Source organism: Idiotropiscis lumnitzeri, chromosome 4 (assembly GCF_059441095.1).
Source record: "Idiotropiscis lumnitzeri isolate Australia: NSW breed Sydney's pygmy pipehorse chromosome 4, RoL_Ilum_1.0, whole genome shotgun sequence".
Classification (NCBI taxonomy): Eukaryota; Metazoa; Chordata; class Actinopteri; order Syngnathiformes; family Syngnathidae; genus Idiotropiscis; species Idiotropiscis lumnitzeri.
In genome coordinates this window covers 15,943,465-15,970,262 of record NC_142394.1, presented here as the reverse complement: position 1 = coordinate 15,970,262, position 26,798 = coordinate 15,943,465, and the positions used below count along the sequence as shown (strand labels likewise).

Here is a 26,798-nt window from a genome sequence, read left to right as displayed (position 1 = left end):
AAAAAAAAGACATTCACAAACATAGTAATGTTGATGTCAATATATCTTTTTGGGTTTTGATCATAACAGACGTCTGTATACAGTTGCTTGAATGATAAAGGACACGCTTGTCATGAGCAATGATTTTTGTTTACTCTTGACTGGATCGCTTTGAGGTCAGACCTCAGGAGTTCCAACTGTTTTCACTTCTAGTTTCTAGTAGCTCTGCCAAGTCTAATTGGGTGTGCGGCTAGGAGGATTAAGAAAAAAATCTACAAAATGTTGTTTTGAAACACTGAGGAGAGGTAGTGCAAGAAAGATTTAGGGCCGGTTATGTCCAAAGTTGCACTTTTAAATTTTTTTAATCAATTCAATGGGAAATTCAATCTTTTAGTTGATGGTATCGTATTTTCTAGATAGGTTAACGTAAAGCCACCCACTTTTCAAGTGAGCAAAGGTATTGGAACATGTCTGATGGGTGTTTCTATTTTTTCAGGGATCACCTTTTAGATTGATTGTGTAAACGGTAGATAGAGCTTGTTCTTTAATTTGAGTTTCACCTTTGAGAACCTCATTTGCGGTTAAAAAAACATGACGACCAGAGAGCTGTCTATAAGAGAAAAGCAAACCATTCTGAAGCCGAGAGAAGAGGAAAATAATCAGAGCCATTGCACAAACATTGGGCATAGCGAATACAACAATTTGGAATGTCCGGAAAAAAGCAAGTAAGTAGTGGTTTCTGAGCAACAGACTTTGAATAGGTCGGCTAATGGTATCAACAGCAGCTGATGACGCACACATTGTGAGAGCTGTGAAGAAATGCAACAAAGATAACAGTCAGTGATATCACTATCAACCTCCACAGGGCAGGTGAAAGTATCACAATGCACTGTTACAAAAAGAAGACCTTGAGAAGAGAATATACAGGCCAAAGCAAAAGATGCACTCATCATCAAAAAGAATTGCACGTCCTTATTAGATTTTTTTAAAGACAGAGGAAGATTCATGGACAAAGTTTTATACGCTGATGTGACCAAATCAATTTCTATGAAAGTGATGGAAAGGCCAAAGTCTGGAGAAAGAAGAAATCTGCTTTTGATCCAAAACACACAAGCTCATCTGTGAAGCAAGGTGGAGGTCATGTCATGTCATGGTTTGCGTGGCTGCTCCTGGAACGGGCTCACTCATCTTTATTGATGATGCAACTCAATTGTGAAGTGTATAAAACCATTTTGTCTGACAAATTTGAGAGAAGCTGCTCATCATGCAACAGAACAATGACCCCAAAAAGACCGGCAACACAATAAAGGACTTGATCAAGAGGAAAAAGTGGAAGGTCTTAGACAGTCAATATCTGGACCTAAACCCAACAGAGCCTGCATTTCTCCTCCTGATGTCGGTGGCAAATCCTGGTGCACAAAGTAAAAACCCAGCCCCTGTTTGACTTTTACCACAGGTGCTTGTCCACATCCGGCAGGAAATCAAGCTCCCCGGCAGCCTGTTGAGTAGAAACACCTGTGGCCAAAGCCAAACTGCGGCAGGGTTTGGATTTGCTCCCTCGCCTCCTGAAGAGGAGACTTAAGAGAGAACAGCAACAGAAGAGGCTGCACTAAAAGCATTTGAAATGACGAATGCAACAGTTGGGCGAAGTCAATGGGTCGCAGGCTTGATGCAGTTACGGCAAGTACGGCTTATGTCAACAAAATTAAATGTTAGTCATTTTAAGTTCATTTAATAAGGTCTGTTCCAATACTTGGGCTCGCTTAAAAAATGGGTGGCTTCAAACACTATTATTCGTAGGGGACTGTATGCCTCACATTTAGGTTTTAATCTCCACTTGGGCATTTATGTGTTGTTTATATTGCGATCTTATAAGATTCCGCACCAACATGAGTCAATCGCTAATTTAATGTTCTCATTTTCTTACATCCACCGGAAACAACAAAAAAAAGGATTAATACTTCACAAAAGCAAATGACTTTGTTCACGTATCCATTTTCCAAGTTCAAGCCATGAATGATGCAATCAATAAAATGATGAGCTGACTAAGTAGTGTAACAGACGAAATAAATGAATTTGACTTTTCTAGCAGACGCGCTTCCTTCTGCACTGAAGCATTAAACAGTAGCATTTCTTTTTTTAACAAAGCAGGGTTAATTTAACGTATGTAACCTAAGTATTTTCACTTGTCATTGTCTAAAAAAAAAAAGAAAATCCAGATTTTTAATCTTGAGGCAACATAATGCCGCATCGGACCCACGTAGTGAAGAAGCGGTTGAGATTTACGACACTTCTAAGACTGTTCATGTGTCCGAGAAAATTCACAAATTTGCACTTGAGCTTTTGTTCAACACGAATGACATGGAGGAATTGCCCATACAGGATGTGTACTTGCGTCATAGAAAATGGATGAAAGGCATCGTTACACAATCCGAATACAACACACTCTCTTCTTTACTCGTGTTTTATGTCATCTTGCACCAACCAAGAAGTGGCTGGTTACCGCCCAAATGACATTCTGTTCTAGTATTGGATGTCGTTAAAAAGAGCAGGAGTACCTAATCTTGTGGCCAGGAAACGCTTCGAAAAGGTCAACGCTACACAGTTCCACATTTCACTAACTAGCACAACAACAAAACTAAGCACTGACACAAAATCAATGAAAAGGGTAAACAAACTGAATTGCGCTCAAAGCAAATCATGACAAGGTGACGCTTAAATGCGAGGGCACGCGACAGCCAAAGTGTTTTGCCAGATATATTCAGTTAAAAATATCTCAAAGTGTAACAGGGATTCTGTTGAGCTTTGATATTTTTTTTTTTTCTCTTGAACGAGGCCTGTCACTTTTGAATGATATCCTCACGAGAAGACAACTCCTGACTTATAAGAGCGTCATTTGCTTTAGTTCCTCTAAGTTGCTCAAAAACGGTGTATTTTGCTCCAAATTCTTTTTTTATCCTTTTCTCTTACGGTTTAGCTCCGGTGTCAGTTTTTTTCCCCCCCTTCCACAGATAATAAGAAAATGCAAACTGACAGAAACTAATAGAGAGATAAAGCGTTGTGGCTGCAAAGTAACAAAGCTTCTCGGCTCCATTTCAAATTTTAACATTCCACCTCAGCCTGCCACCTGGAAGCCACAAAAACCTCACATCTCATTGGATTTAGAAAATGGCTTGTTTCGTTTGTCATCATCATTGCATGCATGCATGCGCACAAGCACGCACGCACACGCACATGCACACACACACACACACACACTAGCTCTAGGAATTGCACTGCAAAGGCATACGTGCCAAGTTAAATCTGGGGAGAGTTATTCTGACGTAACGTTGGACTGTGTCTGAAAATTGACCGTCTGTAGATATTTCCTCTTTATACCTTATTCAGAGCCAGAGACAGAAAAAGAGCGAGGCACAAAAAGAGACAGAGAGAGCGAGAGAGAGAGAGAAAGGGAAAGAGAACGACTGAGACAGAGGCGAGAGAGAGAAAGAAAGAGAATGAGAGAGACAAAGAGAACGAGAGAGATAGACAGAGAGAGAGAGAGAGAGAGTGTGAGAGAGACAGAAAGAGAGGGGAAAGACAAAGAGAATGAGAGAGAGTGAGAGAAAAAGAGCGAAAGGGAAAGAGAAAGAGTCAGAGAGACATAGAAAGAGAAAGAAAAAGACAAAGAACGAGAGAGAGAGAGAAAGCGTGTCCATAGTACATAGCTCTGAGCTGGAAAAACTCTCAATCACATTTTAATGGTCTTATTTATTCAAACTCCGTCCTGACATGATGTGCCGGCGGTCCAGTCCGTTAGTACGTTTGCGTGTACATGTGCGTTTTCGTGCATTGTGTTTTTGACCATGTGATATAACATGGCCTTTGTGATTGGCTGCTCCATCGGCTTTCTTGTGACGACGGAAACTCACATTTCAAATGGAAGCAAAGCTAGTTGTTGAAGGTCAGTCACTATTGAAAGCCGGTTGCAAAACCACAAACTGCGCCCCACAATTCAGCGGCATTCAGTCGCATCGCTCAATGCCTTATTGTGCTACGCAAAGTAGTTCGCTTCACGCCATTCCGAAGCTCTGAACAACATGAACTGCAGTTCCAGAAAAACGTTCAATCCACCAGTCTTTTCCATCATCTTCCCAGTTGGATTTCTGAGTGTATTTGTCATTTTATCAATTCAGTCACCAAACATGATATCAACCAGAGCAATTCCACAATCCCACAATGGACAACAATGCTCAAGTCGGAACACATAAAATGATTGGTCTCAACTGTATTTCATTTTCGTTAGACTGCACCCACACACTCGTAAATCAAACTGAGATAAGAGACAAGATAATAAAAAATGTCTGAGAAGCTTACCACGGGCTATAAGAACTCGGGAGGACTGTAGTGAAAGCGATAAAGCCCGGCTCTCATCAAACTGGCATTACTTGGATTTGTAATAACGGCCCGTGATCTTAAAGCCTTACAAATATGTGCTGCTGCTCATGTATGTGCCTTTCATCATGCATCGACGGTGCAGAAGCAGCAGGCTCCCTCAATGCAACTTGCCGGGAGTGCTCCCTCATCAGCATCATCGGCCCCAAAGCGTCCTGCTGGGCTGTGTGCTGCTGAGGGGACAAAACCATCCGCCTCTGACCCATATCCAAAAAGTTTCTGAAAAGACCACTTTCCTCAGATATGCGTGGTGGCCGTTCTCCAATGGGGTAAAACATGCTTCACGTATTTGGGGCGGGGACAAAGTCAAGTAGAATGCGAGGATGGATTTTGTATGAATATGAATAAGTATAGAGTTGTTGCTTTTATTTTTTCTTTTAAATAAACTAATTGTGATTTTTTTCCCCTTCTATTATTTTTTTAAGGTCTTCTTACTATTTTTTTCCAAACACAAGCAACAAATGAATCAGTATTACAATAAACATTAGCAGATTTATATGTCAGACTTACACGAAGGCAAATGAATGAATTAACGCCAGCTATTAAAAAAAAGGAACGCCAGTGAAATTCTAGCTTTGTGACTGCCTTTTCAATGACTATGTAAACACGCAAATGAAAGCTCCGACATTCTTTCATCACACACAAAAATAAGTTTGTTTCTACCTTATTCCATTTTTTAGTATGCACCCGTCGAATATAGCCCGTTTCACCCAAGTCTCCTATTTTAAATGCAAAACGTAGAAAACAAGTTGAAAGCTACAGTTTATACACGACAGTGACTTTTATGCTGTTTTTTTAGTGATGCCTCAAACATCTGAACAGTCATTTACAAAAAAATACCAACAGCAACAAAGAAACTTTCATTTGATGGCAAAATAATGTATTTACAAAAATCACCAGCGTAACAATTCTACAATTGACTAACTTTACAAACTATTTCCACACTATTAGTAGGATGTAGTAGTAGTATTTAGTAGTGTGTGTGCGGGGGTGTGTGCGTGTGTGTGTGTGTGTACACATCGTGCCACGATATAACTCAATATATAAATAAAAATCAATGTAAGTAACTGACCGGTCAAAATGAAACTGTATTTTTTTTTTTTTAAACTGCAGCCGTTGCAATTTGAAAATCGCATTCTACTACATTGCGATGTCAATTTGAATTTGATCAATTGTCCAGTCCTAATGTGATGTAGACTAGTCATGTAACAAGGGCAGAAAAAAAAATCTAAAATACAAAATTGAATAAAAACCATAAGAACGGTGTTGAGGTTCAGAATTCATCGCAACTTATACGTTAAGTGAATTTTTCATATAGTTGCATTATAGTCCACAATGTTGTGCGCTGATGTGGTGGAGGAGGCCCTTAAGAAACGTTCAACCCACGCAAAATGTTTCCATCTGTGTGCATTTCCCAGGTGCCCTGTGCTCTGACAGGCTTGCGAAGGCTCATCTGTCCTGCTTAGTATGACATGCGGCAGGAAACAGTCAATTACAGTATTTTGAACTGAGCTTTATAAAAAAAATAATAATAATAAATAAAAAAATAAAAACCCGTAATGCTTAATTCAGAAGGGGTTTCTGAATGACAAATTGGAGGTCCGGACTTATTTGTACATTTGCGTCACCCTTGAGAAAAGATGTTTTTATTTGGTCTTTTTTTGCGCATGAAGACTCGTTCCCTGCTGTTGTTTTCATGATTAGCTGCTGTGTTTAAAATGAAACTGACAGCTTTTATATGCTTCTCAAGCTTTATTTATGATAATCAAATTCCCCATGAGTGTATATAACATATTCTGAATTTTATTCAATAATTGAATGCCCAGTGCACCTGCAGTGAAGCACGAACCGGCTTCATTGCAAACCCTATATTTGACCACAAATGCACCATTTGTGTTATTTACGTCCACTCCATTGATCACACAGATTCCCTGTGTTCAGAACACAGGCCACAGTTGGTTTGGAACACGTTCACATTTTGTGTGTTTGTAATGCGACTGGAAATCTCAACAAGGGGCCAAAGGCAGCACAGTAGTACCATACAAGTTTAATTGGTAAATGAGATTTAAGCGGATTCATCAATAGGTTTTCATCTATCTCCGAGGGCAAGCATGTAATCCTATACCGTCCTCGACTGTCAACGGACATTGACGTCAAAGTACCCATTGCGAGTCACGGCAGGGCTGAGTGATAATATTCTGATTAATATTGAAATCACAATGGGTGAACATTATCATTATTGGTCATCTTTAATTGAGTTCAATTAATTGATTTGCAGTCATTCAAGTAACAAAACTCAAATTTAAATATAACAAATGAATAATGATAAATTAGGAACGAGTAAAATAATGCTAATTATTATTACCCAGTGATTTGGGTTTCCCTTTTAGTGCGAGTATTAAACTGGTGGTGCTGGTGTATTTAAATTGACAATGTGTCGGAAATCATTTTGTTGTGTGTTTAGTTTTACAATAAATTCAAACCGAGATGTCAAATAACAGCTCAAATGGATCATAACTTCAAAAAGCCATAAATTGAGGCATAAAAATAATGTTTCTGGCAAAAATTCCTTCCGACTAAAATCTAACATAATTTTGACAATATTTATTGTGCAGATCTCAAAATAAAAAACAGAACTCAGAAACGTATTGTGAAAACAAATAACATTAGTAATATATTTATTCCGTCTACTATATCCATCAATTACCTGAATCGCTTAACCTTAATGTTAATATACTTTGACTCTTCGAGGCCACTTCTCCTAGATGACATACGCTGTTAAAACCAAAACAATCATTTCCGCTTTAGATTTTTGTGTGTGGGGGTGGGGGGGGGGGGTGCCTGTGTGGGTGTGCGTGTGTGTGTAGCCTTATTTTGAATCAATTTCTCTACAGAGACTTAATAAATTTCCGGCTATTTAGCTGTTCAAAATTGTATATCGTTACTGTCCTATAAAAAACAGTAATGTCCTATTTTGTCATTTAAAAAAATAATCAGGATAATGGGATGTCTATAACGCGAAAACTCCATGAACATCAAAATGAAAAAAAAAAGACTTTTCACAGGACAGTGACAATAGGCTCACTTTAAGGCTGTTTAGTATACTCAGTTACCCAACTAACATACTGTCTTTAACATTACGTTAGCTTAGCAAGTAGCATAGCTTCTCAGGCTTTCCCTCTGCTAATTATTCCTAATAATCCTTTCATGAGAACGATACTTGCAAGAAGTGTAGCTTATTCGCTGCCGTGGAAAATGTCATTACTGACACAGGAGCTAAATCGCAACGTGCTGAGCAGGCAGTAGTAGCCAGCTGAAGCTCGTTACTGGCTAGCCGTTGCAGCCTATGTAGCCAAGTAGAGCGGATCTCAAGACCCATCTCCGCCGTTCATATTGGAAAAATTTAAAAATCTATGCTGTTATTTGTGTCTTGGTGAGGCACAAAATGCAAATTTAGGAAACAGGATCAAGCCTTTTGAAGTTTGAAGTCATAATCAGCATGCTGGTGTGAGTTCACTCTTTCCCAAAAAAGGACTATTTGTCATTTGGGAAAACTTCCCCATTGAAAAGTAGCGATAGACCTATGTTTTGTTTTGTTTTTTCAGGGCTGATAGCAATTATCAAACCATACATTTCTATTTTTCATAATATTGATGAATGCGATCCTGAAGGTTTTTCTGATACATCCTTTCTTTTTGCCATCCTTTTATTTGTGTATGACATTGTCGTGACAACACTGTGTGCGTGTCTTTCAGCCTCTTCCATCACTCGTCTCGTTTCACTTGTCTTGTCTTTCCCTACTCCTCTTAAGCGCTCTTCATTGCAGCCCGAACTCTTCCTTTCGCTCTTTGCAAGCAGACTTCCTCCGGGGCAAAGATTTTACAGCTCACTTTGTCTCCCTGTCTGTCGTCGTCTCCGTTCCTATCCTTCCATACTCGCTTTTTACCCCGCCTTTTATTCATCCATCTCAATCTAACAATAGGTTTAAGAACCTATTTACAGTCTCTCGATGATTGCTCTCATCTTGTCACAGTGTGAGGGATTTTTTTCAACTGTCTCCATAGTTAAGAAAATGTAGAAGAAGGCAAACCCCTGACAAACATCCCCACGGAGCAAACCTACAGGAAGAAATCAATTAATCTTAAACATCTTAATGCAGTATCTCAATGATTGCCACCGGTTCACAAAGTCGGGGGAAAAAAATTGAGTCTTAATACAAAACAGGAGGTGAGAAAAGCAGGAAGAAAAGGCGGAATGTTGCACAATACAGTGAGAATGAGAGGGAGAGTGGCGAACATGTAAGATAAGGCGCTGAAGGATGATGAATGTCAGGGAGAGGAAATGCTGAAACATCCATTTTTTCCTATTTAACACCTTGCTGCTGCATGAGTCGACGGCCCTGCCGTGGCAGCACACCCAGAGATAATTGACCTCCACACAGTTGTGAGAGATGGAGCTTCGCCGAAAGTGTAAGTGGGAGGTTGCGTTGTCACAGGGCAAAAGGGTATGATTATTACTCGCCGGAGGGATGGGAGACAAAAAAGAACACTGGTTAGTGTGAAAAAGTCAGAAAGTTGAGAAGAGCAAATAAGTTTGAGCGAGCGGGGTGACGAGGTTTATTTCTGTCAGCGTGCTGCAGACATTTGCTAGAGTGTGCGCATATTTGTGAGGAACAGCTGATACCAACATGTTTATGACAATGTCACAAATTCACGTGGACCTTTGTCAGCATTGTGACACCATTGGAGTGCTCAGCCTGAAATAGCAAAAGAAAAAGGAAAAAAAAAGAAGACATTTAACGATCAGAATAAACGTCAACTGTGGCCTCAACGTGATAAGAAAGCAAGTACACTGCTGTGTGCACTTGCATCTTGCTCATTTATTCAATTTGTGACAGGAAAGGATTAGCGCTCAACTTACTCCAGGGTTGTTGTACACTACTGCCGACATTTTGCTGATATTATTTTCTGCTCCAAATCCTGGATTATGTTTGAAACGGCAACACTTTTCATCTTCCTTTTGCAAAACACGTCATCGTCGGCCACATGGAAGCCACGGAACCACACGGGATTTCATTTGGCTACAGGTGACAAATCCTTAAATGCAGCTCTGACAAACAGTCTAAGATTCTTTCTCATTGTCACAGGAACAATCTATTTTCTTTTTTTTTTTTTAGAATGATATAAAAGATGAGATGGTTGAACTAGCTACGCGTAAAATCAATGCAGTACATGTTCCCTTTCGGCATTCAATCCATTTTCTTCAAACTTTCAACAGCCACATTAGACACACACACCCCCACACACACACACACACAATCAGGCACGCACGCACGCACACGCGCACACAAAATAGCGCTTCCAAATTATGCCTTTATGAAAAATGATAGTTATGTGCCAAAAAGGTCGGGCTTGAATGAGGTAAAAAAAATTCTTTTGAATGACACTGACTGATGAGTAAAATGTAATAACTGAAACATTGACATGCAAACACAAAACCTGAAAATGATCTCATTAAAAGTGTGCTTTGTGTTCTTCAAATTCTGAAAGGTCGTCATTTAACAATATGCTCATTATTGGAGTTTGTGCACTGAAGCACTCTCTAATTGGATACCACATTTAGATATATGAGACACAAGATCATTGGAAGTTATATTTATAATGACTAGGAATGGGTTTTATTTAAAAAAAAAAAAAAAAAAAAATCAATACATCAATTTTAATCAATGTTCCTTTTTATAGCCCGATATCGATTCATAAAAGCATATATCGATACTTTTAATAACATCTTTTTCCCCAAAAATTTACATGACTACACGCGTTAAGCAAAGTAGTTTATCAAAACAAAATGGCGAAAGCAGTGAATCATGTCATGTTAAATAAAACGTACGTGATTAATGGAAGTGGATTGGCTTTGATTCTTAATTTAAAAATTCATATTTGTACTAATGTTACAAAAAGTAGTTTATACTAATTGCAGCTTTGGTTCTTCGGAGAATGCCTTCCATACGAAAGGAAAATCGATACCGCGTGAAATCCAGTGAATCAAAGCTCATTTAAAGTAAATGAAAGAATGAATTCGAAAATTGTATCGAATTGGCCCCTTATGTATTGAATCGAATCAATTTTGGAAATTCGAGTGGATACCCAGCCCCAAAGTCAAGCATTGCTTCACACTGGACACAAATTTAAAAGCAATCTTTTAAACTTAAAGCTCTAAGACTTTTTCTATGCACACAAAAGGCCCATTTGGCTCAAAAACTGTTCGCAATTATGTGATGGTGTGAAATTCTCCTTTGAAAAGATAATTCATCTGAGGACAGACGGGATCATTATTGCAAAGGTATGAATGACTGAATCTTTTTTTTTCCAAGATGATTTTAAAAAATAAAAAGAATGAAATACACACAAATCACTTGACAAAAGAGTAAGAAGTTCATAAGTTCTAAAACTGTATCCAAGACTTTTTAACATTGAAAACAACATGTGAATAATATCAGCCCTCAGGTATGCCTTAAGCAGCCCAAAATAAAAGGCCCTTTTAAAATACGCACATTTTTTTCGCCTACAACCACCTGCGACAAACATAAAAAAGTTTCTGCACAAATTGTCAGAACCTCTTTATGGTCGCTATCCTCGACTGGGTCTCGACTTCGTTGCAGTTTGTCGTCGTAAATGCTCACATTGGATGGCATCTGGCACTTGACAGATGTGCTCCATTCACGGATGAATCCTGGTTTCTCTGTACATGGCAGGTGGCAGACAACCAACACAGGTGCATTTTATCAATGGCATTTTGAACGCGCAGAGATATCATGTCAAGATCAGCACGATAATGCACAGCCCCGTGTTGGAAGGATTTCTACGCAATTCCTGCATGGCCAGCATCCTCCGAGGATATGCCATATGCTCTAGATCGACATTTACCGAAGTGTGATGACGTTCCTGCCAATATCCGGCAACTTTGCACAGCCAAAGAGTGGACCAGGAGTGGCCCAAAATTCCAAATGCCACCTGATCAAGTCGAAGGCGACGTTCACACTGCAGGATGCCCAATTCGGATTTTTGGGGGAAATCTTTTTTACGAACTCGTTCACGTCTCATGTTACTAATGGACTACCACTGAGCCATGCCGCCTTGTTTTATTTTTCAATATTTTTTTTCAAAGGTTGGGGGGAGTTTGAGTTGAGTTTTTGCTGGGTGGATTCTTTTGAAGGTTTCAAATTTCGTACTCCCCAATGCATCTAAATGGGTGTCAGAGTTTTACCATCAGCGCGAATCACGGGGGTCGGCTGTATTTGTAAATACTCACAAGCAGGTCTTGTAATGGATTAGCTTGGTCATGTGGACTGAATGTGCTCAATACCTGTTATCTACCACGGTTGAATAGTACTTTAAGGGTTTGAGGGCAGCAAGGTCATCGATTAGAAGTCATTAAATGCTAAATGCGTGTTTTGCATTTTCTCTATTTCTACAGCGACAAGAACGTTTCACTAATCATAGGTAAGAGGTTATGCCTCATATAGCTTCAACGGCTTTGGTATGTAAATGCGCGGCGCCATATGGGCTCGTCATTACGATGAACATAACCGCACGAGTTCATTAAACACATGAGTGAATGAATCAGCGGCAGAATCGCGAGTGCAAAACTCGAAGCGTTTGCACCTTCATAAAAACAGCACAGGCCGATTGTTTTCGTCTTTGATAATGACATTCTGTGAGGATGAATGCGCTTGAGGCCATTCGTTTTGCACATGTGAATTAAAAGTGTTTTTTTTTGTTGTTTTTTTTGCTGACATAGCGGGTAGGAGGGGGGTATAAAATTATCCTGGCTGTGTTCAGTGGTTTTGTCTGATGAGGATAAATTAAAGACTCACACGTCATTTGATGTGTGTGCGTGTGTCACCGAAATGCTGCAAGAAAAAAAAAACCACAGTATTGCCTTGAGATCTCTGCTGATTATCCTTGCTCGGCCGCTCCCCTCATCTCTCGCCTTCTCTGGCCGCCTCACGCTAAATAGAAGCTGTGTGTCTCTGCGTTAGAAAGCCGGTCACATCCCTCCCACTCTTCATTTTAGCCCCCTTAAGAATCGCTCGCTCTCACTCATTTCCATTTGCCACCTCTACCTTCCCGGTCGCTCCCTGTCACTCTTCTTCTCCGTGCTGCCCCGCCTCCGGGCCAAACCTGCACCCAACCTTCATTCTGTCCACGCCGACACCCTCGGCTGACTCCGGCGGGCCCTCGGAGGCTGACAACACTTTGACTGTGTGTGTGTGTGTGTGTGTGTGTGTGTCTAGTCTATCTGTGTCTTCAAGCATGGATGAAATATGAGCTGCTAAATATGAATGCTGGGTTATGTTCCGATGCCGTGTAGTCACATCGCTCATGCATGTAGGAGCAGTGCGCGCGCGCACGCAAATGCACACACATTTGCAATGAAAGACAAGTAGCTGCAGGTCAGAGCTTCCGTGGCGTTTTTGTGCATCGCATTTGCGAGCCATTTGTCTGCGCCGTCTGCCACACGCACACACATGGAGGCAGGCCCTGGATTCAGGCTTCAGCGACTTTAAACCTCGCACAGGCTGACAGTAATTTCTGCCTCCAAATTACATTCCAATGGCTTCATAAATCTGCTGCCTCCTCCTCCGCCTCTCTTCCTTCTCGCGCCCCCATCTTGCCGCCTCTGCCTCTCTATCTCGGCTCTTCTTTCTGTCGTCCTCACCGCACCCCCGCTCCCCATTTTGCTCCAGCCAGACTTCATTTTTCCTGCATGCACCTTTGCACCCCCACCTCCTTTCCCTCCCTTCGTTTCACCATCTCACGGACCACCCTCGCTCTCTTCTTTCCCAATCACTTGTTTTCCCGTTCGGCCCCCTCTGCACTCCTTTCTGCCGCCTGCTCCATAAATGAGAAACAGGGAGGCAGAGATGGGAATGTTACGTGTGTGGTTTAGTTAAACAGTCGTACACAAACACACACACGTATAAATGCAGAGACACCAATACGCAAACCCTGATGTGAAAGATAGGAGGGTGTAATCACCAAGTTACTTGCGATACAGTGTTGCTAACTCTGTGTTCTATATTAGTAAATTGGTTGATCATGAGAAAAATTAAATAATTCAAAGAATGAGTCTGTTATTTTTCCAAGGCTCACTAATTGCATAGTTGCAAGCACTTCTCCATTTTTTAATTTTGGATAACTTAAGAAAGAGATATTTTTTCAGAGCGATGAATTATGAGGCAGAACCGTGTGCTAGTGGTTAGCACGCCTGTTTCGAAGTTCTGAAGTTCCAGGTTTGAATCTTGACTTTGTCCTTTCTGTGTGGTGTTGGCATGTCCTTCCAAAATGTGTACACCGGTTTTCTCCCGTCATATTAGATGCATGTAGTGGACCAAAAACCACAGTTGGCTATTTTTCGCTGCACACCAAGCAATTGAGCATCACCACTGACTGGCATGCTGATATGGAAAAAATGTGACCCTGTATTACATTTTGAAGATCCACATACAATGTAATGGACTGTAGTCTATTATTCAACCACAAAAACATGACACAACTGTCATGCAAGAAGCAGATAGCCACAACAGGTGAGAATAAAATAGCAAACGTGGATATTTTGAGCGAATGTTGTCAACGATCCATCACCTTATTCAGTGCATTTAAGCGACAGGGCCTCTCCAAGCTTTGACTTTTCCATTTGAAATTTTAAATGCACTCTAGTTGAGTGTAGACCCCTTTCCATATTTGGAAACAAAGTTGATGCCATCGGGATGCATGTGCATTGTTGGTGCAGAATGGCGGTGTTTGAGAACGCATACACAAGCAGACTAACTGGAAAGGATGGTGAAAACTTAACTTTAAAAAAAAGTGACATCATCAGATGGAAAGCAACTTTCTGTTCCTCATGAGATTGCAGAGTGGGACAAAAACATTTCAAAGTGAGCCGATGTCCAATGGCCAGATATTTATCTGTACTGAGTAGAGAGCCTAGTATTTATACGAGAAAAAGTGCCAGCCTTTGGATGCTTAGAAATATGCGTTGTAGCCATGTACAGCCAAAAAAATATGATTTTATCTTTTGAGAGAGAAACTTTTGCTCCTGTCTGCCTGTTGTTTGTTTGGCTACCAAACACCATCGCTGGCTACGGACTGCTGATTTATCTCGGTGGACGGGTCCTCTGTGTTTCCCCCACATCCACGATTAGGTGACACACATTTTGGCATCGTTTCAATTTCTTCTGTATTGTATACATTTGATGAAACGTTGCCTGCATGTCCAAATATCTCAAAATTAGGTATGATAAGTTGATAACACTCAAAGATGAGTAAAAATATTACATGGAAATTCTCAAGCTGAAAACGAGGCGAGAGAGTAGATTCCACTGTACATCATATCTAAAAGAAAGTTGCGGAAAAAAGAATTTCAGCAAAGCATAGCCCTTATTCTTGGGATGAGCGCAAAACAGACCTGTGTGACATAATCACATGAAAATGGCTTCGTGGAAAATGTTGAAAATCAGTCAATTGTCGCATACTTACACTTGAGCCAAAAATCACCAGCAAGCCACTTTTGGGTTTGTGGGGTGTTCTAGGATGCTCAAGGGAAAACGGCAAAGCTAAACATCACACACAGTAATGTTAACTAATTAAGACTTTTAGTTACTTGAAGCGAGTGTGCACAGAAGTTCATAGCTAAATGAGTTAGCTACCAGTTACTAGCTAGCAGTAGTAACAAGCACACCTTACCATTAAAACCCAATTCCTGACCACTTACTCAACATTTCAAGACATAAAGGTTAAGTTAAACCAAATGGCCAGAATAATTTATGAGCATTTCAAATGCGGCCCAGTCTGTATGCTTAAAAGCCTGCAGCTAAAGGCCCCTCCGGTATCTAGCTCAGATATGTAAAAAAAAAATGATAGGCCACAACCAAAATTTAAAATAAATAAAAAATACAAAAATCTGATAAAGCCATCTTTGATTTTATTTCCTGTTGACCAGGGCAATTTGCATAGACGTGCCTTGCAATTCACAGGCGACCAGACCACAGTCAGCTGAAATCGGCTTCAGCTCATGTACATTCAGTGATAGAAAATGGACGGATGGATTTAAGTCGAGGCCTAACTACCCTCTTCACAGTGCATCAAAAAACATAAACACAGTCTTGTTGCAGTCAACTCAGTGAATGTACCTAAAGTTGTTGTAATGCAGAGTATGTGCTAGGCCGTATGCTAACCTTCCTGGGTAAAATGACTGTAATCAAGGGTAGATTACAATCGATACTAAGGCAGGTGTGGGCAAACTACGGCCCGGGTGCCACATGCGGCCCCTTAAACGTTTTATTCAGGCCTGCTGAACTTGAAAAAAATTAAATGAATAAACCTAGTTAATATTTTATTTTCTAAATACTGTGGTTTTTCAAAGACATACATATTGTTGTAATGCTTTTGTTCACTTTCATTTAAATTAAATGTTTTTTTTTCTCCGATGAGGTGAGGTTACCAAAACACTCCATCCATCTGCTCCTGGTCCGGCCCCTCAGTCAAATTTTAGAACCCAATTTGGCCCACCAATCAAAAAGTTTGCCCACCCCTGTACTAAGGATATCAACGTTGACTGGATTTGTGCCACAGAAGAAGGCTGTGTGGTTCGAGACCTGTGCTGACATCATGTTGGTGGTCTTTAGGTCCAACTAGTTCTGACTGAATTTAATTCAATTAACTTTGCCTCAATTGCTTCAAGACGCTTATGTTCAATAATCCATTACACATAAGTGTCATCATTTTAAATCGTGACTTCATCCAGTAATCAGTCATGCTCATCACTAACATCCATGTAACGGAACAAGAGAAAACTATCAAAAAATAATTTCACACTAGGCATACATAATTACAGAATTGGAATGAGGCTATTAGAAAATATACTTTTCCAGTGCAAGGAAAAGCTGATCTATCCAATTAACCTCTTTTTTCAGGGGCGAGACTCACCACTAAGCATTTCATAAAAACTGCTTTTAGCAGAAGTAAAAGTGCATGTTTACGCAAAGAGCATAATGAACTACACGTGATTTGGAGTCACCATTACTCATATTGGAATGGTGAATGTAGCCACTTAAATTTCACCTGTGTGTCCCGTATTTTGTAGCAGCGCAATCGAAACACTTTGAAATACACCGACTCTGACTTATAGACGAGACACACACGAGCAAACACACATCGTGAAGTCTGCAGGAAGAGCATCTGTGCTGCCACAGACTTTGCTAAACTGCAAGCACGCATTTAAATGCACACGCGTGTGCGCAGTGAGCACACATGGCCAATTTTAATGAGAGTGTTCATTTTAAGAGATGGCGCCTCCAGGTGAAATAATTGCCAGCATTTGGCCCCGACGGCTGGTTCGATTGCTCTCGAGCCGCTCATCTTTATGGGCCATGCCGGGCCGCGAAGGCCCCACCCATCACCCTGACTGCCGTTCTTAACTGCTGCTCGGCTGCGGACGGCAGCCACATGCTGCGAAGATGCGGCCGTTATATGCATAAGCACACATTGTAGACGCGATTTGCGCATTAATACTAAAAACACACAGGCGCGTAGCGAGCCAAAGGCCAGGAGAGAACAATAGGCCCGCCTGACAATGGGGCTCCAAGGAATTCTCCTCCCCATTTTAATATTCAGCAGAGTGGATGTGAGAGAGAGTGTGTGTCAGCGGGGACGCGTGCTCATCAACCTCGCTAACACCGAGGTTAGACAGCCCAATGATTACAAAGTGCTCACAATTCGGTCCCCCTATTAATCCCTAGCTCCTACTCCCTTCACTTCCTGTCTCCTAGCTCCCTACAGAGTGAGCACACTGCCAAGTATCACAGCTGTCACTTTTCTTTGCTCTCTATTTTTCTCAGCAGCATGATGGAGCAAAGCTTTGATGGAAATTGAGATTTGATGCAGTTAATTTCTCCGCCACTGTCTATTAAAATGCTTCAAAACAGCGCTAATGCAAATAGAAGGTCATCTGGAGGAGTTGATAGGAAAAGGGAAGGCTGATAGAAGCACCTGTGTTGGGGGGAAGATTATCCTCTGAGTATTTTACTCACACACATTTTATACTTTTTTTTTAATGTGTCAACGTTTTGGCAATAAAGACAATAAACCACTGAAAAAGAAAAGAGATTTTCGTGAGAGGAAAAAAACAACACGGACAATCCGAAAATCCCCACATCTTGGTACCAAGGAACTGCGTTATAGGGAGTTGAGCAGCCTCATTTAGACAAAAGTAGAGCTTTCCAGTAAAGCGTTTTAAGTGGGGGTGTCCATTACTCCATTACTTATTTTTCTTAATCCTGGCAGGGCTTGGGACAATGCATATTAGATAAGATAATTACGAATGAATTGGGATCATCTTGTCCTACGTAATGGACTTTGATTGTAAAATGGAAACCTTGAATATTTCCGTTTGAAGCTCTCAAGTACGATTAAAACACGATTTAAAAAAAAAAAAAGCCAAAACAAAAATTGTGACTGAAAACTCACATAAAAACAAGTTGGCGCAATGACGCTGATCGGAAGGGTGTAAAAAGACAGCCAATTTCCAAAGTTTGGGATTTCATATTTAAAGAAAAAAAAAAATCAAATAAAATAATTTTTAAAAAAGCAGAGTGAGCACGTTTACGATTGCCCACAAAATATAACGTCAAGATTAGGGCTGCACAATATATCAAAAAATGATCTACGTCGCCAAATTGGCCCATGCAATATGAATCAGCAAAGACATGCAATACGTTTTTTTTTTTATCTGAATATAGAAGATAGATGGCGACTGCAAGTGGATTTATACCTCCATCTCACATCCATATTTTTTATTTTTCCGTCTAAATAATTAGCTATTCAATTATTCAAACAATTTACGGGATAATTGCCACAATAATTGATTCTTAAAATATATATGACACCCTGCTCTCAATGTTGTTCTGAGATGACAATTTTATCTTTACATGCATTTATTATCGTGCTAGCCAAGGAAGAGGGAGATCACTGGATGGAAAGCACGATGAATGTCACATAGTGCAAGTAGGTTACATGGACTGTCACACACAAGCAGAGTGATTTGTGTCCCCTTCAGCAATGAGATGCTCTCTTTTATACAGGACAAAACAAGTTAACAGAGGGAGTTGGGGGGGTGAATGACCCCTGATGATTGATCAGTCTGAGAGGATATTGCCAGCCACACTTGGGGGGGGAAATAACACACAGGCTGCTTTCAATTCTATTGCTCAGTAATATTCCAAGTTAATAAATGTCACAATAGGGAAAAACACCTTTCCTATTCCTTCAAGGCTATCAACAACTGACAAAAGCTATCTTCCTGTAATCCCTCAACTGATTTCAGTCCAACCTAGAGACATTCGATTTTTGAATACAAATATCCGCCTTTCATTCGGTGTAGGATGCCAGTGATTTTTTTTTCTCATTTTCAAGAAAAGGAATCTGATTTCACCTTTTACCCTCGACTGCATGAGGAAAGAGATTTATAGACGAGTGATGTCTGATAATATACAAGATAGCTGCGGCAAAAGCCTCGAGTTACCACTTGCAGTGTGATGTGACACCAAAGTGTCAGAAAATCCTTCACAGTGTTCTTCCAAACTTCCAGTTACAAGTTGTTTTCACGTCTACAAAAAATTCTTTGCTTTTACCTCCCAAATCCCTCGTCTGATTCCCACTGCCTAAAGCGCCGCACAAAAATGACTGTTTGTTTCATCGAAGGTGGCATTTGCTGTTCATGCATGGCAAATGAAGGTCATGAGAAGCCCTCAGTGATCATTTATACAGTGGATTATCTGAGGTCATTCCAGAACAGTGGTCAACCTTCAATGGAGACAAATTTTGAGACAAGTAACCAAAGCAAAAAGTCATAATTTACTGTCACCATCAGACATTGTTTAACTGTGGAGATAATTTTACAGGAAGTATTGTATCGTCATCTTGGCTCTGGTATTCCTTTGCGGAGTTTACATGATCTCCCCACTTCTTCCCAAATTCACAAAACATGTTTCTTGGGTTAATGCAGGACTCTAAACGGTCCACATGAGTAAATTTTTAATTTATAGTTTCACAAAGGCAACATGAGCTACGTTGCACCGCACACATTTCAGTACATCCACAACTATTAGACCGGTGTAAAAACAGACGTGTGTACATTTTGCCAAGGCGAAATAGATTCTTATGTCTTGAGTAACTTCTTAGCCCCTGTAGTTGATGCTATCCGATTCTGACTGTATGATAACATTTACCAACAGTAACTCAATTTCATGGTGTTGCGATATTGCAATTACAGTTCTAAAAGGTATTATTATGAAATTTGGCGGTAAGTAAATACAATAAAAACTCATTTTGTCCATTACCTGCTCTTTTCCACTTTGATGTTAGCCATGCTAGTTAGCTAGTTTTTGGGATTTATTTCACCAATTGCAGACATGCAAACTCTTGTAGGTAGTTGAAAACATTATTGATGGATGAATCTGAATGTAAAAAAATAATTTCAACTTTTATCCTGTTAGTAAAAAACAGGACATTGTTTCAAGTTACTGTTATGATTTAGTTACTGAATTGGGTTAGAAATAAGGTAAACGTGATGTTTATTTTATTAAGTCACAAATATACTTTAATCTGCATGCTTCCATGGAGGAATACAAAATCAGATAATATTTGCTGTTGGGTGGATGACATTCCGTGGATTTGGACAATTTCAAGGTAAACAAGGACTCGACAATTAATTAATCATTCATTCTGAAATTGATAAAGGTGTCTACAGATCGATTAAATGTTGCACCGCTAGTTATTGTAATACATTAACGTACTTTGAATTTGTCAGAGTGATGGGTGGCCCTCTCGTAGATGTCACATCACATTGGTAGCATTTCAGTGTGAATTTAACTGATTTGCACGTTTTTCATATCCTTCCTCTACTACACCCTAAAAAAAATCCAAGAAAGCTGACTTGCTGTCTGTTTGTACCAACAACGGGATCGTCCAATTCCCAACTATACAACTTTTGAGTTTCTCCATTTTTGAGATTCAACTGGCCTCTAAACTGCATCGGGAGACTTGACTTCTTCAAAGTATTGATTTGGAAGATTGATGAATGTAGAACTTGGATGAATTTGTCAGCGTGTAATGCTCAAGAGACGCAAAGCACAACGCTCCATCTGTGATTATTGACATCATCTCGCTACCCCAAAGCCAGTCAACAAGCGGACGTGCTTTGAAGACGGCACTCGTTCCACATTTCTTTTAATCTCAAACACTTTTCATTATACATGATCACCATACTGTGCACATACAGTGCCAATCTGTTTACTATGCCACAAATGAGATCTCACCCAAGGGTTGGTTTATAAAAAGACAATTTACCACTTCACACACGCACGACTGGAACTGCCATTCTAAACAGCGCCGCTATTTTACCAGTAATGGCAGCAACGTGAGTTGGGTTTAAGGATGAAAATATCTCCCGCTTGACCAAGTGGCTCAAAGCACGTGTGTCCTTTGAAAATGAAAACGAGAACAGCTTTATTTGTCTCGATTTGTGTTTAAGCAAACGGCACGATAATGTCCCAGTTGGTTATGTAGTCTACTTATTCCGGGATGGAGTGAACAGGCGAGCGAGCGCAGCGGAGCAGTTAATGGCCTTGATGAGTTTGTCTCTGTACACTCTGTATTCCTGATGAGGACTTTGTCTTGCTAAAGCCAGTGTTCACCTGGGAGCTTGATTCTGCACTCAAGGTACAAACACTTAACAAGTGGTGCTTAATGAAAGCTCCGATGCTTTGTTTGAATTAAAAAAATAAATAAATATAAAAAAAAATAATAATAATTCACGCTCAGCTATAAAACATGGCTTCCTTAATGGGATGCCTGCGCTCACTGGGAATTATGCGCTGCATAGATAAAGGACTGACCTTCAGGAAGTATTTTCACAATGTACTTTCTTTCAACTACAACTCAGAAGGGGATCATTATTCAGCTGATGACTTTTAGTATGGCTTATTGTTTTAGGATGGAAACTTGCTGGCATCTGAACAATGAAAAGAAGGGTCGTGGATCGACAGTAATTTCTTAAGTGATGATATTTTACATAACCAACAAGGAAAGTAAATTCATTCACAAAACACAAATTGTGTGGGTTTTAAACCAGTTGAATATTTCATTGATGCTTTCGCATTGTGAAAGGATGATGTTGATCATTTGAAACCTAATTTGTGCAAGATGCACTGCACGATGAGCAGCAAGTGACTGGGAGTGCAAGCAGGCATCCCGTCATTTAATGAGTGTCATGAGCCAGAAATATTGAGAGCTCCTGTGTCCAACAGTTTTAGTTTGATCTTCCCCTAAACTGCAGTTAATGAACTGGCCCGGAACCAATGCAAAAGGCTGACATTTATGCATCCTCATCACGCAGCCCCGTCTCACTAATTAAATTTAATACACTCAGACTTTCTCTTGGTTGGTTTGTTTTCAGGCTGAACTGCAAACAAGACTTCAGATAATTTTTTTTTTCAATTGTTTGTAGTGATTTTGAAAAAGTTCTCAGGTTAAGTATATTAATTTTATGGAATGATTGGGGTTTAGAGAGCCTGACGAATCACTAATTCCCTGACTGATTCCAATCTATCCTTAGTCCTTGTTGGAAAACAATGAACAATGAATAATGACTGCATTAATAAATTGTGTGTTTGGAACGCGACCCAAAACATACTGTATAATCATTTCAAAGTGTAAATAATGTCTTCTATCTCTGTCCTAGGCAACATAACAACCTGCTGCAGCGAGCATCACTGAAGTGGACCTTCAGCATACCCGGAAGAACAACTCGAGCGACCTGTGGGGGATTTTTTACCCTGGCCTGGCTATCAAAGCCCTGAATAGAGTGGACTACTTTTAACAGTGAGGCACTAACTGTAAGGAAAGGAGTTTGAAACGACATTCCTTAACTCATTCGCTACCATTGACGGATATAGACGTACTTTCATTTTACCTGGGCTGGCAGTGAATGAGTTAAAAGGCATCGCAAGGGGAAAAAAATCTGTCATTTGACTGAACTCAAGTGGTCTTCGCTTAACTCACTAAGCAAAGAGTGTGTGATCCAAGACTTTTTTTTTTTCCATGACCCACTGCTAACGTGAGCACCCTGGAATGTCTTTGACTTTTGAAAAGCAGCCTAGAGCCTAAAACCGATCTTGGGACTGTCTGGCCAAACTGTCGCCTTTTGGTGTTGGTGGAGTGTTTTCCGAATTAGGCCTCTGGACGCTTGGTGAGGATGACTTGAGTTGGCAGGCCTAACAACCCCCTTATTCACAGATAGAGCGAGAGAGCCTGGCAGTAAGAAAACACAGCACACGAATGTGGTGGCCCTAAGCCATGCTGGTGTTGCTACTGGAGCCCTGCAGTAAAGACTATCATTATCCCTATCATCATTTGTCCAAGCTGAGGAAGATCCCACGGCCTCAAGAAACTAGACTACATATCTGAACGGCTCGAGGAAGACGGAGCGTCGAGACCCACTGCGACATCCTCACTCACTCAAACAAGACCAACTAAAAACTCTTTTGGATCAATTCCTCACCGAGGAACACCAACTGTGGCAGAAGTGAAAGGCACAGACTGAACAGGTTAGCAAGCGCTGAGCAATCACACCTTAGGTCGATAAGACCTCTTTCACATGCTTTCAGTCATCCTCACACACACACACCATCTTGATTTCGACTATTTGAAAGCTGTTAAAGGATTTTATTTAAGAAGGGATTTTATCCAACGACTTTGTAACTGGGATGCTGCAGTCCCGAAAAATTTGAGGAAAAAAAATAGATCCTGTCCATTCAATTTCTAAGGCGCTCTTGGCAAGCAATCGCAGGGCAATTATTAATGGGATATTGACACGGAATCTAGTTGGTTGCATGTGGGAAAAAAAAAAAAAAAAGCCACGTGGAACACTTGACTGTCAGGTTCTGCGGATAAATTATGAAAAGAAAACTGAAGGACATATTAGCTCTGGGCTAGATAAATGAACTGGAGTTGATTGAACGAATCTGAAGATGTGCAATTCAACAGACGAAGGGGGAAATATGAGAAGATATGCATGAGGTAAGACGAGATGCAGCATGCCGGTGAAAAATGATTTTCACAAAAGAAAAAATATGAAAAGAACACAATCCTGACAACCATTACGAGGATATGTTACCCAAAAAGTAAAGCTAAAAAAGGAGAAGCGATATAGTGCTGCATCAATGCATATGCTTATAGACCGTTCCCAAAATGCTTTTCTAACTTGACAGTCCCTTTTGTGCCCATATGTTCCTTTTAAATTCTGTCAATGCTTGGAATGCTAATATAGAAACTGGAGATTCCGTTCAGACAGAGAGGAAGGGAAAATAAAAAAAAAAATGTAAAAAAACTGAAAACAGCGGGGGGTGGAGTTTCGGACGTGGGCATGCAGTGGGTATTTAGTAGAAATTAAACGAATCGAGATTCTGAAGGTGTTGGGGAAAATAATATGTGTGTGGCAACACATTCATGCTGAAATCTGATTGGACAAAAAAAAACAGAAAATAACCCACAAACTGACTGTTGGAAATAAATTATTAGCATTTCATGTAAGTTGTAAATGTAGGTTTGTGCTTCTGATAGTGTTTTAGAGAAGGCCTTGAAGGCCTTGACACTGGGAACAACTTCCACCGACAGAGCTGAGTTGATCTTTTTCAAACAAGGGCACATATGCGCACATTTACGTGGTGGCCAGGTGTGGCCAACCCTGGTCTGACTCTACCTCGCCACGATCTGGTCACATCTAGGGGAGAATTTGGATACCTGTGACTTTCCTTCTATTTTTACATAGATGCTGTATCTTTAGATCCCCGGATAGTTTGCCACACCTCATTCAAATTTATTGCACACTTAAAGAGCAGGTTTACAAATGACCTGAATGGAAACTGGAAAAAATCTGTCTTTAGCAAAGAAAGTTTGTTTCTCACAGCCAATGATGACTTTCACGCCATCAATAGCATATTACATGGGTGAGAAGTAATTCTTTGTCATACCATCCAAGGTCATGGTTTCAAGAAATTAAATGTGCACATATCCAGAACCTCACCCAAGACATTCCTAATACGAGCAGTAATAAACCAAAGTAAAAAGCAATGGTGTGAATTGAGAGATTCTTTTTTTTGTGTCATTGCGATATTTATGTATGATTTGAATGAATGGGCCATCAATCACAGTATGCGAAATGGAGTCGGCCGTCACAGTCAATTGATCCCTCTGATTGGCTGTCCACATTCAGATAGTACGCAAATCTAGTAAATTCATTCAATCACAACCAGCTGAGTAAATAAAATGGATATTTGACGTCTTTAGCCGTCAATGGCAGTAAATGAGTTAAGCTCAGCAAATTGCTGCTTTTTATTTAGATGTGATCCTGCTTATATTATGAGTGCGTTGAGTAAGGTTCTGGATATGCGTGCATTTTATTTCCTGAAAACCTGACTGTGGGTGGTATGACAAACAATGACTTCTCAATTACAGAAAGCCTGTGGACATGTGTGGCCACCCTGTGCTCATGGCCAATGAGATATTTTGTCACCTTGGCCAACCACCCCACAGAAAATTTCTGGCTTTGCCTCTGCGCATCAACTACTCCCAATCACTAAAATGAATAATTAGTCATTTTCTTGCGTTTCTTTACAGGCGTTTCACCTCTGTTCATGTGACTGACAGCGCTGCTCTCCATCTGCCTCCTTTCCTCATTTCCATGCGTCCCATCTCATCTATAACAAACCCCCAAACCCACCCCTCTGTCCGTTCTATTGTTGCCATGTCTTGTTCGCTTTGCATGGATTTTGACTGCAGCTAAGGGGGAAGTTTGCATCGAGCAAGTTGGAGTTTGTACACTAGCAGATGCACGCGGGTACATTTGCACAGAAAGGAAAAGGAAAAAATAGTTGCCTTGAGAGGATTTGTTTATCAAATGTGCTGTCAAATCATGTCAGGAAAAAAAATATATATAGCCAGAGGCAAGAGAAAGAGAAAGGACTCAAACGAGGCAAGGCCACCCTGTAATCAACACAACTTTCACCACTGTATGTTATTCATGTTCTAAAAATAGTTCACTCGCAGCGAGTGAGATTGAGAGCAGATAATTATTTGGTTATTTTCATGTTATGTGTATTGGTGCTCACTTGCACACATCATAAAACAATAATAGACATTTCATAAACAATAGAAAAACTAAGACAAGATGTGCATGACGCATGCCGGCTTTCACTGTGACAATGATACGTGAGTGCTTTATGATGGCTTCTTTAGTTTGTGTGGGCATGAAGAAATTCAGCGTTTGGGTTGCGCCAGTCCATCGCGGGGTATGATGCAGTGCTGTCACACCAAGATTATTACGCCTGTTGTATTCACAGCTATCAACAGAAGCGCGTGCAATTAATCGGATTTCCTCTTCCCAATCATTTCGCCATTTTAGTTTCATGTCAGTCACTCCATTTCAGTTAATCTCTGTCACTGTCCAATTTTCTCCATCCCTGTCATCCATTTGGTTTCCCTGATTCTCGTAATCGTCTTCAGCCAATCACTCCACCTCACATCTCTCTCTGCGTTAAATTGCCCATTTGTCTTGTGCTCGGTTGCGCTGACCCAAATAATAATGGACAGGCTCTCCAAAGTATGTTTCACGATTCAATCGTCAGATCTCCTACTTGAAGAAAAAGCAAAGAGTTTACATTTAGTAGCAGTTGACTGCATTTTACGCCAAACGATTCAAGAGCGAAAGACAGATCACCAACACAAGTACGTTTATAAACGTCTATTCTTGATTGTGTTTTGGACGTTGAGATGCACAAAAATCTCTTTTTAAGTTATTATTACTTCTTTGCGTTTAGACAGGAAACCTCTTTTCCGTCTCACATTGTATGACATAGTGCGCAGTTTTTCGATTACACCGTCTCCAAATTATTCGGCTTCCAGTGTACTGTAATGCCCTCGTATGTAGGAAAGGAGAACCACAGTCACCGATGCACCTTTCAAATGTTTCTTGAACGCCGGGAAAACAGTAAGACAATAAACGTGAACACACAGCTCCTGCACAGACGCGGCACTCATATATACAGACTTGTCGACGTCACATGCCACTTGAAGGCACGCATTTAACACAGATGCTACAATATGTACAGTATTTTATGCTTGCATTTTTTTGGGGGGGGTGTAATTAAATGACTTTCAGGGAGTTTTAATAAATCTAAATGTGTTTAAAATGTGTGGGAGGGAATCATATTTTTTAATTTTTATTTTTTATTTTTTTGTCTCTATATCATGGATTTTCACCTTTTG

At 40.3% G+C, this 26,798-nt stretch overlaps 2 protein-coding genes across 7 annotated transcripts in view; one reads left to right on the top strand and one right to left on the bottom strand.

Annotated features, from left to right (window-relative positions):
* macrod1 (mono-ADP ribosylhydrolase 1) overlaps nucleotides 1-26,798 on the bottom strand; it is a 158,556-nt gene that overhangs the window by 95,032 nt on the left and 36,726 nt on the right. The window lies entirely within an intron of this gene.
* Nucleotides 1-26,798, top strand: part of flrt1b (fibronectin leucine rich transmembrane protein 1b) — a 54,906-nt gene that overhangs the window by 21,639 nt on the left and 6,469 nt on the right. For both annotated transcript variants that reach the window (XM_088294403.1, XM_088294402.1), the window contains exon 2: nucleotides 22,216-23,080. The gene's annotated coding sequence lies outside the window, so the exon portion shown is untranslated. The remainder of the gene's footprint in view (nucleotides 1-22,215; nucleotides 23,081-26,798) is intronic.